Genomic DNA, 16,269 nt, shown 5'->3' with positions numbered 1-16,269 from the left:
TGCCAGTTAACTTGACTTCTGTCATGGGGAACGTATTAGAGGCGATCAGTAAAGAGGTTACAGCTGGGCACTTACAGAAACACAGGTAATGGGGAAGAGTCAACATGGATTTGTGAAAGGGAAATCATGTTTAACCAATTTATTAGAGTTCTTAGAAGGAGTAACATGTGCAGTGGATAAAGGGGAGCCTGTAGATGTACTTTACTTGGATTTCCAGAAGGCATTTAATAAGAGTCACATCAAATTATTACTGTGGAAAATAAAAGCTCATAGTGTAGGGGGCAACATTTTAGCCTGGATAGAAGATTGGCTGGCTGGCAGAAAACAAAGTATGCATAAATGGGGGCTTTGTCTGATTGGCGGTATATGACTAGTGGGGTCCCACAGGGGTCTGTGCTGGGGCCTCAACTTCTTACAATTTACATTAATGACTTAGATGAGGGAGTGAAGGCATGGTAGCTAAGTTTGCTGTTGAGGCAAAGATAGGTGGGAAAGTATGTTGTGATGAGGACATAAGGAGTTTGCAGACGGATATAAATAAGTTGAGTGAGTGGGCAAAAATCTGGGTGCTATAATGTGAGAGATGTGAACTTGTTCACTGTCATGAAGCTATGGATGAAAATATTATTGGAAAATATCTTTCTTTTAAAATAGAGGTTTAGTCTGCCGGTGTGTCTTAATTGGATTAAAGCCAGATAGTCTGGGTGCTTTGATGTGTACTAGTTTTGAGATGTAAACAGAGAGGCAGAGTGCATTTGCATTTTTTGAATACAGCATTCAAGATGTGGGGTGAAATCTGGCACCTAGCTAGCAGAGTCCAAGCAGTATGTTTATACTACTAATAAAATTGGTACTATGAAAGGGGTTTTATTGTTAGAAGAGGCTGGTGATTCAATGAAAATTTATACTCAATGAGCTGTGCTAGGTATAACTTCAACAGTTTTCATGTGCGTAGAGCAGAGGCAATGTAAGATCAAAGTAGCTATAAACCTACAACTGTCTCCACAGGAACCAAAGTGAAAGGAACCTCATTTTGAACTTGTACAGTGAAAGTGCTTTGCCTGGTGTCTGGTTAAGTCTATGTGTTGCTATTGCCTTAATGGAAATTAGTTTGGGAATTTGTTAAAAGTTATGATAGTAGTAATTTGTAGCCGTGTGTGCATATTTAACTTGCATAAATGAATAAAATATTTCATTTAGTTTAATATAAAATCTCTCGAGAACTGGTGGTCTGATTCCTGAATTTAGAATTGCATCTCAAAACATACCAAATGAAAACATAGGTTATGACAGTTGTTTAAAGTTTCCCTCTGGGATTTTTAAATAACTCAGCTTTGCCGAAAGGCTGTCTCATAACACTAATTTGGCAGGAAGAATAAAAAAGCAAAGTATTACTTAAACAGAGAATGACTGCAGAATTCCAAGGTGCAGAGGAATCTAGATGTTCTTGTGCGAGTCACAAAACGTTAGTATGCAGGTACAGCATGTAATCAAGAAGGCTAATGAAATGCTATCTCTTATTATGAGAGGGACTGAACATAAAAGTAAGGATGTTGTACTGCAGGGCATTGGTGAGACCGCATTTCAAAAACTGTGCGCAGTTTTGGGCTCCTTATTTAAGGAAGGATGTAAATGCATTGGAGGCGGTTCAACGGAGGTTTACTAGATTGATACCTGGAATGAGTGGGTTGTCTTGTGAGGAAAGGTTCGACAGACTGGGCTTGTTTCCTCGAGTTTAGAAGAGGGGTGATTTGATTGAAGCATATAAAATCCTGAATGGTCTTGACAAGGTGGACATGAAAGGATGTTTCCTCTTGTGGCTGAATCCAGAAACAGGGGGGCACTGTTTTAAAATTAGGGGTTGCCCTTTTTGGACAGAGAAGGAGAAATTTTTTCTCTCAGATTGTGCGACTTTGGAACCGTCTGCCTCAGAAAGCAGTGGAGGAGGGATCACTGAATATTTTTAAGACAGAGGTAGATAGATACTTATCAGGCAAAGGAATAAAAGGTGATTGGGGGAATGTAGAACTCAAAACACAAACAAATCAGGCATGATCTTATTGAATGGTGGAGCAGGCTGGAGGGACTTCTGCTCCTATTTCGGATGTTCACAATGCTTCACATGCATCTCCTCCCACCCAACTACATCTAACACCATCAGCGCAACCTTCTGTTCTTTTCTCCATTGTGTACTGATGTAGTTTTCTGTTAAATGCATCTATTTCATTTGTATTAAAACTGGTCTGTTCTCTGCACAGCTGCTGCAAGTTTCCACCATTTTCTGTCTTTACTGGTCTGTATGCTGTTAAACTGTTATGTCACCAGGCATTTTGGGTTACGTAAAGTAAGTCTAGACAGGACTTTTTTAACAGATTAAATTTTTATGCACTGTGCAAGTACGCATGTATTAAACTTGGAAGTTAGACTGGAAACCACACTTCTTCAATAAACTGAAAGTATACGTTATATATGTAACTTGCCGCTGACGCAAAATGGCAACAGGTGAAACGATTAATTTTTGAAACTGATTAAAGCTTAAAATAGCACAAAGTTGTACTGTGAGTTCATCTTGGTTTGTTGTTCAGTCAGCTGTTGTATAAACTTTAAGCTTGTATGTGAAATGCTCCCACTGGGTGGAAACTGCAAGTGGAGCTCGGCATGTGTGGGAAATTGTGTCAAACAAGTGGCCCATTGCAACTAAAAATCAAAAAAAGACTTGAATTTATATGATGCCCTACAAGACCTCAGGATATTCCAAAGCACTTTACTATCTTTAAGTACTTTTGAAGCGTAGAGTGCAGTCACTGCTGCAATGTAGGAAACACGACAATGTGCACAGAGCAACATCCCACAATCAGCAGTGCGATAATTAAAAGATTTTTGTGACGTTGATAGAGGGATAAATATCAGCCAGATCGGGGAGCACTCTACTGCTCTTCTTCAAAGAAGTGCCACGGGATCTTGTCGTCCAGGTGAGACAGCCAGGCTAGACAGTTTAATGTCTCATCTGAAAGTCGACACCTCCAACAGTGCAGCAATACTTCAGGACTGCACTCAAGCATCAGTCTAGATTTTGTGCTCGCCACTGAAGTGGGACTTGTATTCAAGCCTTTCTTTCTTTCAGAGACAGGGGTGCGACCAGTGAGCCAAAGCCAACACCTAACTGCAACATGGTATGCAGAGAAGAACAAATCAAGAGAGATTAAACAGCAAACTGATGCAGTTATTTAAATTAATTTCGCTAATTTTCTTTATCCTAATTATAGGACTAACAGCATAATAACATGTCACTTGACTGAACTGGTCTCAGCCATTTTTTTTGCTCCACAAGAGTTTCCACCCATCTGAGCAGCTTATCATTCTGTTCCATACTCCCTTATGTGCTTATCTAACTTTCTCTTAAATGTATCTATAATGTTCAGCTAAAATACTCCTTGTGGTACTGAGTCCTAGCCACAGTCTCAGTAAACAAATTTTTCCTTACCTCCCCACAGAATTTATTAGTGACTTACTTATATTTAATGTTCCAGTGAAGTTCAACGCAAACTGAAGGAACAGCACCTCATCTGACTAGGCACTTTACAGCCTTCCGGATATTGGGTTCAACAATTTCAGATCATGAAATCTCCCCTCCATCCCCACCCCCTTTCCAATCCCCTTTATCCAATTATTTATAATTTTTAAAAAATATATATTTTTCTTTTCCCACCTTTTCGATCTATTGTTTTATCTCCACTTTTTAGCCCATTTATCTCTTCCCCCACCCCACCACCACTAGGGCCATATGTCATTAAGCTTGCCTTGCTTGCTACCCTTAATGTCCTCACTAGCACATTCCTTAGATAATATCACCACCGTCAACACCCCTTTGTCCTTTTGTCTATGACATCTTTGGCAATCCCTTCTTTTCCTCCACCGATCACTGGCCCCCTACCCAGCTCTACCTGTCCCACCCTTCTCTACCAGCTTATATTTCACCTCATTTTTCTATTTCCTTAGTTCTGATGAAGGGTCATACGGACTCGAAATGTTAACTGTGTTCCTCTCCGCAGACGCTGTCAGACCTGCTGAGTTTTTCCAGGTATTTTTGTTTCGGATTTCCAGCATCCTTTTTTTTGCTTTTATATTTATGCCCCCTCGTTTTCGATTCCCTTACAAGTAGAAACAGCCACTCTGCATCTACCCTATCAAGAACTCAATTGGGTCACACCTCCCCTTTTCCAGAGAAAAGTGCCCCAGCCTGCTCAGTGTTAGTTAATAATATTCCCCTCCAGATGTGTACTTTTAACCAGTTGTTTCATAATAGTTAACTACAATATTTAAAATATTGCAACTTGTGCCACTTTTGAACATAAATATATAAAAGCTTTAAGACCATGACTTTTTTATGGAATTAGCTGTATTTTCTGTAATTGGAAACACTAATTGTTATATTTGCAACGTACAGAAATCTAACATAAATGATATTTAACAATAGCTCCTGTACCCAACTTGCAATAGATTGATGCAAAATACAAATTAGGTTATTGCAGTGGATACCAAAATGAAAACTCTGAACAGGAAAATGTTTAGACACAATGAAAAAATCTGATGATCAGTATTTATCCCTGGATTCACTAAAATTAGTTTGGAGTTTCACTTATTTCACGTGCATTTTCACATGCATGAATAGTAAAATGTTAGATTCAAAGCTCTTGTTTAAAACAATAATAAAACACCCTACTTCCCTCATTGTTCTTCCGCAGGCCTGAATTTTCTTTCCTTGCACACACCCCTCAACTTTCATATTTTTAAGCGGGAAGGGAATAGAAGAGCAAAAAGAATATTAAGTCATGGCAATTCCTCTCTTAAACTCCCAACCTTTCCCACACACTCTGGTGGAACACTAAAATGAAGAGAGCACTTTCCTTTCATGAGGTGGGTGAAGGTGGGGGGTGGGGAGGAGGTGTGGGGAGGATATGAGAGGTAGTGGTGGTCGCACCACAGGCACTCCTGTAAATCTGCCCAGCTAATGATTAACATATGGCAAGAGTAGAAAATAGAAAATGTGTAACATCAGCTTCAAAGTCCTCTTTCATTTTGACTTGAAGTTCTAGCTTGCTTCACTGAAGCAGCTAATTTGAAGCTCCACCATCCAGTTCAAACCCACTGATGAAATTCAAGTTTTATTTTGGAGTTAATGGTCATAACCACTTCACAACAGAGTTATCTATTTTGATAGTGTGAAAAGCAAAAAGACTGTAAATTCTTTGAGAAGGAAGCAAACATTTAACAACATTTTTAAACTAATCATTAACATTTCTTCAGATAAACATACCAAGCCAAATGCCTGTGGAAAAATCCATTCCTTTTTTATTTATTCTTTCATGGGATGTGGGCATCATTGGCAAGATCAGCATTTGTCGCCAATCCCTAGGACCAGTAATCCAGAGATCCAGGGTAATGCTCTGGGGACTGGATTCAAATCCCAACAGGGCAGGTGGTGGAATTTGAATTCACTAAAAATCTGAAATTAAAGGTCTAACGATGACCATGGAATCAGTGCCGATTGTTGTAAAAACCCATCTGGTTCACTAATGCCCTTTAGGGAAAGAAATGTCATCCTTACGTGGTCTGGCCTACACATGATTCCAGACCCAATGCCCTCTGAAATGGCCCAGCAAGCCACTCAGTTGTATCAAACCACTGCAAAGTCACAAAAAAGGAATGAGGCCAAACAGAACACCCAGCATCGACTTAGGCCCTGTCAACCCTGCAAAGTCTTCCTTTCTAACCTCTGGGGGCTAAGTGCCAAAATTGGGAGAGCTGTCTCACAGACTAGTCAAGCAACAACCTGACATAGTCATCCTCACGGAATCATATCTTACAGATAATGTCTCAGACACCACCATCACCGTCCCTGGGTATGTCCTGTCCCACCAGCAGCACAGATTCAGTAGGGGTGGCAGCACAGTGATATACAGTCGGGAGGGAGTTTCCCTGGGAGTCATCAACATCGACCCTGTGAACTCTCATGACATCAGGTCAAACATGGGCAAGGAAACCTCCTGCCAACTACCACAAGCACTGAGGATAGAAAGAGTGTAGGTTGTACTCTGGGTGGGGGATTTCAATGTCCATCACCAAGAGTGGCTCGGTAGCACCACTACTGACCAAGCTGGCCGAGTCCTAAAGGACATAGCGGCAGGTGGTGAGGAAACCAACAAAAGGGAAAAGCCTAATTGACCTCATCCTCACCAGCCTGCCTGCTGCAGATGCATCTGTCCATGACAGTATCGGCAGGAGTGACCACCGCACAGTCATCATGGAGACGAAATCCTGTCTTCAGGTTGAGGATGCCCTCCATTGTGTTGTGTGGCACTACCAATGTGCTAAATGGGATAGATTGCAAACAGATCTAGCAATTCAAAACTGGATATCCATGGGGCACAGTGGGCCATTAGCAGCAGTGCTATTGTATACAACCACAACCTGTAACCACACGACCCCAATCCACCATTACCATCAGGCCAGTGTGGTTGGGGGGTAGTTTCAGCCCTGGTTCAATGTAGAATGCAGAAGGGCATGCTAGGAACAGCACTAAAAGTAGGGTGTCAACCTGATGAAGCTACAACACAGGACAGCTTTCATGCCGAACAACACAAGCAGAATGCAAAAGACAGAGCTGAGTGATCCCATAATAGATCAGGTCATAGTCATAGAGTCAAAGAGGTCTACAGCAAGGAAAAAGGCCCTTCAGCCCTTCAAGTGTGCGCTGGTCGAACAAGTACCTAACTATTCTAATCCCATTTTCCAGCACTAGGCCCATCACCTTGTATGCCATGGCATCGCAAGTGCACATCCAAATACTTAAATGTTATGAAGGTTTCTGCCTCTACCACCCTTTCAGGGTATCAGTTCCAGATTCCCACCACCCTCTGGGTGAAAAAATTCTTCCTTCCATCCCCTCTAAACCTCCTGCCCCTTACCTTAAATCTATGCCCCTTGGTTATTGATCCCTCCACCAAGGGGAAAAGTTCCTTCCTGTCTACCCTATCTATGCCCCTCATAATTTTATACACCTCAATCATGTCCCCCCTCAATCTCCTCTGCTTCAGGGAAAATAACCCCAGTCTATCCAACCTCTCCTCATAACTAAAACTCTCCAGCCTAGGCAACATCCTGGTAAATCTCCTCTGCACCATCTCTCGTGCAATCACATCCTTCCTATAATGCGGATTCCAGAACTGCACGCAACACTCTAGCTGTGGCCTAACTAGCGTTTTATACAGTTCCAACATAATTTCGCTGCTCTTAAATTCTATACCTCGGCTAATAAAGGCAAGTATCCCATATGCCTTCTTAACCACCTTATCTACTTGTCCCGCTACCTTAAAGGGCCAGTGGACATGCACAACAAGGTCTCTCTGATCCTCAGTACTTCCCAGGGTCCTACCATTCACTGTGTATTCCCATGCCTTGTTTGTCTTGCCCAAGTGCATCACCTCACACTGATCCGGATTAAATTCCATTTGCCACTGATCAGCCAATCTGACCAGCCCGTCTATATCGTCCTCACTATTTACCACCCCACCAATTTTCATGTCATCTGCAAACTTACTGATCAACCCTCCTACGTTCAAATCTAAATCGTTTATATATATCACAATCAGCAAGGGACCCAACACAGATCCCTGTGGAACCCCACTGGACACAGGCATCCAGTCACAAAAACACCCCTTGACCATCACCCTCTGCTTCATGCCACTCAGCCAATTCTGGATCCAATTTGCAAAATTGCCTTGGATCCCATGGGTTCTTACATTCGTTATCAGTCTCCCATGCGGGGCCTTATCAAAAGCCTTGCTGAAGTCCAAGTAGACTACGTCAAATGCATTGCCCTCATCTACACACCTGGTCACCTCTTCGAAAAATTCAATCAAATTTGTCAGACATGGCTTCCCCTTAACAAAACCATGCTGATTGTCTTTGATTAATCCCTGCCTCTCCAAGTGTACATTAATTCTGTCCCTCAGAATCGCTTCCAATAGCTTCCCCATCACTGAGGTCAGACTGACTGGCCTGTAATTCCCTGGTTTATCCCTTCCTCCCTTCTTGAATAACTGTACCACATTGGCTGTCCTCCAGTCCTCTGGCACCTCTCCTGTGGCCAGAGAGGTATTGAAAATTATTGCCAGTGCTATCTCCTCCCTTGCCTCACTCAACAGCCTGGGATACATTTCATCTGGGCCTGGAGAGTTATCTACTTTTAAGCCTGCCAGATCACTCAAAACCTCCTCCCTTTCCATGCTAATTTCTTTAATTATATCACAGTCCTTCTGCCTGATTTCTATACATAAGAACATAAGAACTAGGAGCAGGAGTAGGCAATCCCACGTCGTCCCTCTCACTTGCGAACACCGACACAAAGTATTCATTTAGAACCCTACCTACGTCTTCCGGCTCCACACACAAATTATCACTCTGGTCCTTAATGGGCCCTACTCTTTCTTTAGTTATCCTCTTACTCTTAATGTACTTGTAAAATAATTTTGGATTTTCTTTATTTTACCTGCCAATGTTTTTTCATGTGCCCTGTTTGCTCTCCTAATTTCCTTTTTAAGTTCCCCCCTACACATTCTATACTCGTCTCAGGCTTCCGCTGTTTTGAGCCCTCTGTATCTGCCATAAGCCTCCCTTTTTCTCTTTATCCAATCCTGCATATCCCTCGACATCCAGGGTTCCCTGGATTTGTTGATCCACCCTTTGTCTTTACTGGAATATGTTGGCCCTATATTCTCCCTATTTCCTTCTTGAATGAGTCCCACTGCTCGGCCAAATCATATCTGATCTTATTAAAATGAGCCTTCCCCCAATTTAGAACTCTGATTTCTGGCCCATCCTTGTCCTTTTCCATAAGAATCTTGAATCTAACAGAGTTATGATCACTATCTGCAAAATGCTCTCCCACCAATACCTACTACATGCCTGGCTTCATTCCATAAAATTAAGTCCAGGACCACTGCCTCTCTTGTATGACCTTCTAGGCACTGGCTCAAAAAGTTCTGCAGTGCTACCATATCCAGTCAAAACATTTTTTTATTCATTCACAGGATGTGGGCATCGTTGGCTAGGCCAGCATTTTTTGCCCATCCCTAATTGCCCATGAGAAAGTATTGGTGAGAAGGGTGCTTCTTAAACCTCAGCAGTCCATGTGGCGTAGGTACACCCACTGTGCTGTTAGGGAGGGAGTTCCAGGATTTTAACCCAGTGTGTGAAGGAACGGTAATATATTTACAAGTCAGGATGGTGAGTGCCTTGGAGGGGAACTTCCAGGTGGTGGTGTTATCATTGCCCGCTGCCCTTGATCTTCCAGGAGGTAGTGGTCATGGGTTTGGAAGATACAGTTAAGGAGTCTCGGTGAGTTCCTGCAGTGCATTTTGTAGATATACACATTGCTGTCACTGTGAATGTTTGTGGATGTGGTGCCAATCAAGTGGGCTACTTTGTCCTAGATGGTGTCGAGCTCCTTGAGTGTTGTGGGAGCTGCACTCATCAGGCAAGTGGGGACTATTCCATCACACTCCTGAAGTATGCCTTGTAGTTGGTGGACAGGCTTTGGCGAGTCAGGTGGTGAGTTATTCACTGCAGGATTCCTAGCCTCTGACCTGCTCTTGCAACCACAGTATTTGTATGGCTAGTGAGTTCAATTTCTGGTCAATGATAACATTCAGAATGTTGATAGTGAGGGATTCAGCAACAATAATGTCATTGAACGTCAATGGGTGATGGACAGACTCTCTCTTATTGAATTTGGTCATTGCCTGGCACTTGTGTGGCACAACGTCAGCCCAAGCCTGGATATTGTCCAGGTCTCACTGCATTTAGACGTGGACTGCTTCAGTATCTGAGGAGTCGCGAATGGTGCTGAACATTGTGCAATCATCAGCGAACATCCCCACTTCTGACCTTATGATGGAAGGAAGATCATTGATGAAGCAGCTGAAGAGAGTTGGACCCAGGACACTACCCTGAGGAACTCCTGCAGTGATGCCCTAGGACTGACCACAATCATCTTCCTTTGTGCTCAGTATGACTCCAACCAGTGGAGAGTTTTGCCCTTGATTCCCATTAACTCCAGTTCTGCTAGGGCTCCTTGATGCCACACTCGGTCAAATGTTGCCTTGATGTCAAGGGCAGTCACTCTCATCTCACCTTGGGAGTTCAGCTCTTTTGTCCATGTTTGAACCAAGGCTGTAATGAGATAAGAAGCTGAGTGACCCTGGCGGAACCCAAACTGAGCATCTGCGAGCAAGTTATTGTTAAGTAAGTGCCTTGAAAGCACTGTTAATGACCTCTTCCAACACTTTACTGATGGGGTGGTAACTGGCCTGGTTGGATTTGTCCTGCTTTTTGTGTACAGGACATACCTGGGCAATATTCCACATAGCCGGGTAGATGCCAGTGTTGTAGCTGTACTGGGACAGCTTGACTAGGGGTGCAGCAGGTTCTGGAGTACAATTCTTCAGTGTTATTGCCAGAATATTGTCAGGGCCCCTTAACCTTTGCACTTATCCAGTGCCTTCAGCCGTTTCTTGATATCATGTGAGAATCAAATTGGCTGAATCTGTGATGCTGGGAACCTCTGCAGGAGGCCAAGATGGGTCATTCTGGTTAAGGATACCCTCCATCACGTTGTGTGGCAATACTACTGTGCTAAATGGGATAGACTTTGAACAGATCTAGCAACTCATGTGCTGGGCTCTTCCTTCATTGAGGATGGGATATTTGTGGAGCCTCCTCCTTCAGTGAGTTGTTTAATTGTCCACCACCATTCACGACTGGATGTGGCAGGACTGCAGAGCTTAGATCTGATCCGTTGGTTTGGGGATTGTTTAGCTCTGTCTATCAATTGCTGCTTATGCTATTTGACACACATGTAGTCCTGTGTTGTCGCTTCACCAGGTTGACACCTCATTTTCAGGTATGTCTGGTGCTCCTCCTGCACTCTTCACTGAACCAGGGTCGATCCCCTGGCTTGCTGGTAATGGTAGAGTGGGGAATATGCCAGGACATGAGATTGCAAATTGTGGTCGAGTACAATTCTGCTGCTGCTGATGGCCCACAGTATCTCATGGATGCCCAGTTGAGTTGCTAGATCTGTTTGAAACCTATCCCATTTAGCACAGGGGTAGTGCCACATAACACGAGGGAGGGTATCCTCAATGTGAATGCGGGACCTTGTCTTCACAACGGCTTGCGGTGGTCATTCCTACCGATGCCGTCATGCATCGCAGCAGACAGGTTGGCAAGGATGAGTTAAGTATGTTTTTCCCTCTTGTTGGTTCCCTCATCACCTGCTGCAGACCCAATCTAGTAGCTCGGTCCTTTAGGACTTGGCCAGCTCAGTCAGTAGTGGTGCTACCGAGCCACTCTTGGAGATGGACATTGAAGTCCCCCACCCAGAGCACGTCCTGCACCCTTGCCACCCTCAGTGCTTCCTCCAAGTGGTGTTTAACATGGAGGAGCACTGATTCATTAGCAAACGGAGGGCTGTACGTGGTAATCAGCAGAAGGTTTCCGTGCCCATGTTTGACCTGATGTCATGAGACTTCATGGGGTCCAGAAGCAATGTTGAGGACTCCCAGGGCAACTCCCTCCCGACTGTATACCACTGTGCCGCCACCATTGTGTCTGACCTTCTGGTGATAGTGTACATTTCAGATTATCTGTAAGGCACAATTCTGGGAGTATAACTATGTCAGGCTGTTTCTAGTCTATGAGACAGCTCTCCCAATTTTAGCACTAGCCCCCAGATGTTAGTAAGGGGTCGACGGAGTGCAGGAGCAGCACCATTGTCATTTCAGGTGGCTAAGTCGATGCTGAATGGCCCACCTGGTTTCATTCCTTAAAGGCTTTGTAGCGGTTTACAAAACTAAGTGGCTTGCTCAGCCATTTCAGAGGGCATTTAAGAGGCAGCCATCTGGAGTCAGGTGTAGGCCAGACCCTGAAGTACATGAGTGGCTTTTTACAACAACTGACTTTTAGATTCATCGGACTTTTAATTCCAGATTTTTATTAAATTCAAATTCCATCTGCCATAGTGGGATTTGAACCTGGATCCCCAGAGCTTTACTCTGGGTCTCTGGATTGCTAGTCCAGTGACAATCCCACTACGCCATTGCCTCCTCTGATCAGCATTCAAGCTGGAGTGAGACAGTCAATTCAAGGTCGGTAAATAAAACCAAGATAAACCATAACCTACCCCATTGAAGTACAAGTGGAAATCAGCGAAAAAAAGGAAGCTTTCTCCATATTTTATTTTGATAATCTGCCTAAGCATTTCCTTTTCTTAATATACACAAGGGAAGAGGAGGGAAAGAGCATTTCAGAAAGAGCCTCATTGCACAATGAATGCAAGTGTTTTATGTGCGTAAGCTGAAATATCAACATTCTGTAACAGTCGGGGGATTCAGGTTCAGGCTTGCAACTCCCCAAACAAATTACAAATATGTCAACAGGTTTTCAGCTGTATAGCTTCAGAAACAAAAGACCAGCGTCAACAAATATAGAAAAAATATCCAATAGAGAATCTGGCCACCTGATTGGTTGTGCACAGTTCCGAATGTACGGATATCTCATAACTTCATGCACCTGTCGGAGAACCTTTCACAAAGTGGAGGTCAAATAGCTCATATCTGGGAAAGCCACTCAGTGACAACAAGGAAATAATGCACAAGGCATAGAAACACAGATAAGAAGAAAAAATGCTGGAAAAACTGAGCTGGTCAGGCTGCATTTGTAGAGAGAAACAGAGTTAGCGTTTCAAGTTGATAGCCTTTCATCAGAAGCAGGGATGACTGCACTGACCTGAAGTTTGAATCATGGATGCTGATATCTGTGCTTTACTGAGGTCTCCCACTTGACTATTCTTCCTACCACAAGCTGAACTGCTGACCTGTGCTGAGTGGCATTCAGAGTGCAACAACTCGCTGCACGAGCCTGCAGTCAAGGAGGAGAAAAGCCCACACAGGATCCCTGATCTTGATCTGGACCCCTGATAGAAGTGCACATAGATGGAAGATAGGCCAGAATCAAACGCAGTTGAGATGCCTTTTTTGCTGTTGAACAAGCTGCCAACACTCATAGTTAAGGTCCAAATGTGAATAAACATCACTAGCGAGAATAATCCTGAGAATGCCTACAAAACAGTGCTTCCATAAAGATTCACCACCTTCCAGAGATTAAATAAAATGATGGGAGGGGAAGAGAGGCTTAGAAAAATAGAAACAAATTCTGATGATACAAAATTTTCTTAACAAATTTAATGTAAACGAAATATTCTCACGGCTCCTATTTCCTTTAAAATAGGTCAAAACCTTGAGCGACAATTTAAAGCTACCTTTAAACTGGAGAACCAGTACATATCCGAGCCATTTGGCTAAGTCACCAAGTAGTAACTATGCAATTCAGATTCCTGATCAAGCCCAATTCCAAACCAATCAGGAGATGTCACTGCCAGGCCAATCTAACTCGGGAACAAAACGGAAATTCTCTCACTGCAGTTTGCTCGCGAGACCAATCGAGAATAAGCTCCACATTTACGTACCCTCAGCATCTGTGCGATACAACAATGCTGCAGATAAAGTTTAAATTGGAGCAAAATTTGCATTACACCCACACAAAAGTAACAACTTCCTAACTATGAATTAACTAAAATTCATTCACTGCGTAGTTGTTAAAGACGAAATCCTAATGAGGTTCTAAATGTGTCTATAAAAATACAAGTAAAGAATCGGAACTTGAATAACAGACCCTCCATTCCAAAATTAAGCACATTTTTGTAGAAAGACACATTTCAAAAAGGGGGAGGAGAGGGGGAAACGGGGGGAAGTGGGAGGAGACAAAGAGGGGAGAGACAGGGGTGGGGGGGGGGGGGGGGAGAGACGGGGTGGGGGGGGGGGGGGAGAGACGGGGTGGGGGGGGGGAAGAGAGACAGGGGTGGGGGGGGGGGAAGAGAGACAGGGGTGGGGGGGGGGAAGAGAGACAGGGGTGGGGGGGGGGGAAGAGAGACAGGGGTGGGGGGGGGGAAGAGAGACAGGGGTGGGGGGGGGGGGGGGGAGAGACGGGGTGGGGGGGGGGGGGGGGAGAGACGGGGTGGGGGGGGGGGGGGGAGAGACGGGGTGGGGGGGGGGGGGGAGAGACGGGGTGGGGGGGGGGGGGGGAGAGACGGGGTGGGGGGGGGGGGGGAGAGACAGGGGCGGGGGGGGGGGGGAAGAGAGACAGGGGTGGGGGGGGGGGAAGAGAGACAGGGGTGGGGGGGGGGAAGAGAGACAGGGGTGGGGGGGGGGGAAGAGAGACAGGGGTGGGGGGGGGGAAGAGAGACAGGGGGGGGGGGGGGGAAGAGAGACAGGGGGGGGGGGGGGAAGAGAGACAGGGGGGGGGGGGGGAAGAGAGACAGGGGTGGGGGGGGGGAAGAGAGACAGGGGGGGGGGGGGGGAAGAGAGACAGGGGGGGGGGGGGGAAGAGAGACAGGGGGGGGGGGGGAAGAGAGACAGGGGGGGGGGGGGGGAAGAGAGACAGGGGGGGGGGGGGAAGAGAGACAGGGGGGGGGGGGGAAGAGAGACAGGGGGGGGGGGGAAGAGAGACAGGGGGGGGGGGGGGAAGAGAGACAGGGGGGGGGGGGGAAGAGAGACAGGGGGGGGGGGGGAAGAGAGACAGGGGGGGGGGGGAAGAGAGACAGGGGGGGGGGGGGAAGAGAGACAGGGGGGGGGGGGGAAGAGAGACAGGGGGGGGGGGAAGAGAGACAGGGGGGGGGGAGAGGGGAGAGACCGGGGGGGGGGGGAAGAAGAGAGACAAGGGGGGGGGGGGGGAAGAGAGACAAGGGGGGGGGGGGGGAAGAGAGACGGGGGGGGGGGGAAGAGAGACGGGGGGGGGGGGGAAAGAGAGACGGGGGGGGGGGGAAAAGAGAGACGGGGGGGGGGGGGAGAAGAGAGACGGGGGGGGGGGGAGAAGAGAGACGGGGGGGGGGGGAAGAGAGACGGGGGGGGGGGGGAAGAGAGACGGGGGGGGGGGAAGAGAGACGGGGGGGGGGAAGAGGGGAGAGGACGGGGGGGGGAAGAGGGGAGAGACGGGGGGGGGGAAGAGGGGAGAGACGGGGGGGGGGAAGAGGGGAGAGACGGGGGGGGGGAAGAGGGGAGAGACGGGGGAAGAGGGGAGAGACGGGGGGGGGGGGAGGGGAGAGACGGGGGGGGGGGGAGGGGAGAGACGGGGGGGGGGGAGGGGAGAGACGGGGGGGGAAGGGGAGAGACGGGGGGGGGGAGGGGAGAAGGGAGAGGGGGGCGGAAGAGGGGAGAGACGGGGGGGGGGGGGGAAGGGGGAGAAGAGGGGAGAGACGGGGGGGGGGGAAGAGGGGAGAGGACGGGGGGGGGAAGAGGGGAGAGACGGGGGGGGGGAAGAGGGGAGAGACGGGGGGGGGGGAAGAGGGGAGAGACGGGGGGGAAGAGGGGAGAGACGGGGGGGGGAAGAGGGGAGAGACGGGGGGGGGGAAGAGGGGAGAGACGGGGGGGGAAGAGGGGAGAGACGGGGGGGGGGGAAGAGGGGAGAGGACGGGGGGGGAAGAGGGGAGAGACGGGGGGGGGGCGGGGGGGGGAGACGGGGGGGGGGGGGGAGAGACGGGGGGGGGAGACGGGGGGGGGGGGGGGGAGAGACGGGGGGGGGGGGGGAAGAGGGGAGAGCGGGGGGGGAGGAGGGGAGAGACGGGGAGGGGAGAGACGGGGAGGGGAGAGACGGGAGGGGAGAGACGGGGAGGGGGGGAGACGGGATGAAGTTTGTGATTAACGGGTGGAATTCGATCCTCCCCCCCGCTCACACCTGGATCCTCTCTTCAGATCGATCCCCCCCCCCCCCCGGTACCTTTTCCTCTCTCTCTCTCTCTCCCGCTCCCTCACTCCATGGCTGCCCCGATCCTGCTCGAGCTCCGCTCCATCTCTCTGTGAACCATTACTCTCCCCTGACTCTGCTCCCCGCTCACTCACTCACTATCCATTGATCCGACTGGAGCCCTGGAGCCGTGCAACTGCAGCAAGATGGTCCTCCCAGCCCAGCCCAGTCCTCCCAGCCCAGTCCTCCCAGCCCGGTCCTCCCAGCCCGGTCCTCCCAGCCCGGTCCTCCCAGCCCAGCCCGGTCCTCCCAGCCCAGTCCTCCCAGCCCGGTCCTCCCAGCCCGGTCCTCCCAGCCCGGTCCTCCCAGCCCAGCCCGGTCCTCCCAGCCCAGTCCTCCCAGCCCGGT

At 47.7% G+C, this 16,269-nt stretch overlaps 1 protein-coding gene across 7 annotated transcripts in view; it reads right to left on the bottom strand.

Annotated features, from left to right (window-relative positions):
* The window catches only part of osbpl8 (oxysterol binding protein-like 8), a 282,603-nt gene extending 266,577 nt beyond the window's left edge, over positions 1–16,026 (bottom strand). For 4 of the 7 annotated variants that reach the window (XM_041215495.1, XM_041215498.1, XM_041215497.1 and 1 more), the window contains exon 1: positions 15,895–16,026. The gene's annotated coding sequence lies outside the window, so the exon portion shown is untranslated. Of the gene's footprint in view, positions 1–13,381; positions 13,404–15,894 lie in introns of those variants that run through there. The other 3 variants (XM_041215499.1, XM_041215501.1, XM_041215496.1) reach the window with 2 other exon arrangements.
* Positions 16,027–16,269: the final 243 nt, after the last annotated feature.

This window comes from Carcharodon carcharias, chromosome 21 (assembly GCF_017639515.1).
Source record: "Carcharodon carcharias isolate sCarCar2 chromosome 21, sCarCar2.pri, whole genome shotgun sequence".
NCBI lineage: Eukaryota > Metazoa > Chordata > Chondrichthyes > Lamniformes > Lamnidae > Carcharodon > Carcharodon carcharias.
This window is presented reverse-complemented; position numbering and strand designations above follow the sequence as displayed.